Source organism: Bactrocera tryoni, chromosome 3, assembly GCF_016617805.1.
Source record: "Bactrocera tryoni isolate S06 chromosome 3, CSIRO_BtryS06_freeze2, whole genome shotgun sequence".
NCBI lineage: Eukaryota > Metazoa > Arthropoda > Insecta > Diptera > Tephritidae > Bactrocera > Bactrocera tryoni.
The window spans coordinates 26,027,307-26,028,933 of NC_052501.1; positions in this window are offsets into that span (position 1 = coordinate 26,027,307).

Sequence of the window (1,627 nt, forward strand, 5' to 3'; positions counted from 1 at the left end):
GGTAAGTACCACCAACTTTTAAGTGAATGAGTGGGTATCAGAAGTCCAACACTTGACATATTGAAATGTAGTAAATCCTGTTCGATATGTCCGCAGCGAACGCACTTCAAAGATGATGGCTTTGGGGAATAGGCGGCGACGGCAGCGAAAACGCTGGCGGTGGCGGCGGTGTTGGTGATAATGGTGCTTCGAAGTGCAGGCGTGTATAGTAGAGTAATGCCAGCGTATTTGTTGTTGTTGCTGTTGTGGGGGTTACGAGTGGCCACAGTGACAGCAATCACAGTTCCTAATCGAAAATGTCGCGCGTGCGCGCGCACACAAGCGTTCATACGCACGTGTATAAGCAGAGCGCCAGCAGCGGCGCGCGGCGCGGTGTAAGTGCGACTTAAGAAGTTGTTAGTGAAAAATTGCATGTCTGCGCGTGAATTATAAAAACAAATAACTGCATATGAAATGCGAGCTTGTTTGCCAAAAGATATATTGAACCTATGACAACGCCGTGACACACGCGCGCACGCCCGCCGCTTACTCCATTGCGCTTGGAAGGGATTTGCGATTGCGTCTGGCGCTGACACATTTAGTGCTTTTCGGACATGTACAATGCGCGCTGGCAAATGTTGACAGCTCGCGCGACATGAGCGACACTACAAACACTGCAAATGTGTCTGCACATGTCGTCACCGCCAGCGGCGCGGCTAACCGCGCTACCGTCATCCAACGCCAGTCTGCGTCGCCACGCTTTTAATGGCCGCAATAAAATTTACTTTAATTGCATTTCATCGTTTTTCGCATAAAAGACGCGCGCGCGCGCAAGTAAATTTGATTGTAAATTAGTCCTTTGTCTGGTAAGCGTATTGCTGCGCGCTATTAGCGCTTATGGCAGACATGCCGCGCTACACCTCTACGCCTGCTTGTGCGCTTCAACTTCGTTTATTTTATTGCACATTTCTTATTTAATTGTTACGCATGTAGCGCGCGGTTGCATGCAACATATTGTATTAAAATGCATTTGACCCAACATGCTGAGAGGGCAACATACGCGCGCGCGCACACAAACACCACACACGCCACACAAGCTTTCATGCAAATAAAAAATCATGCGGCAAAGAATCTGTTCACGCTCATTTGCCATGTAATCGATACCCCAGCAGCTTTCGTGTTGCCTCCATGTCGGCTTCTGGCATTCGCCACAGCTACTGTCTGGCACTGCCCCGTTTGAACGTGTTTGTATGTATGTATGTGTGCAGCTGTTGCATGTTGAAGAAAATCACGGTTGTGCGCTTTGCGCATGGGCAAATGTACCGCACACAGCGACGCGCCGGTTAGCGGCGAGTGCGGAGGCATGTGGTGTGCGTCGAATGTGGCAAGCAACACGTCGGTAGCGGAACTTGCAGCTACTTTGGATGTTGCACATCCAAAACAAATGGCAGGCGACCCGAATACATTATATGGCAGGGGACACATACCGTGCTGGAAACGTGCTAAACCGCCAGCGAGAAAATGCTGTTAGGTGGAGAAAGATATAATATGAATTTAAGGCTAGGAACGTTGTCCTCAAGTAGTAGGTAATCAAGCGTCTTGGTGGAATATATAAAATTATCACCCTAGCTAGGATCCGGCATAGCGG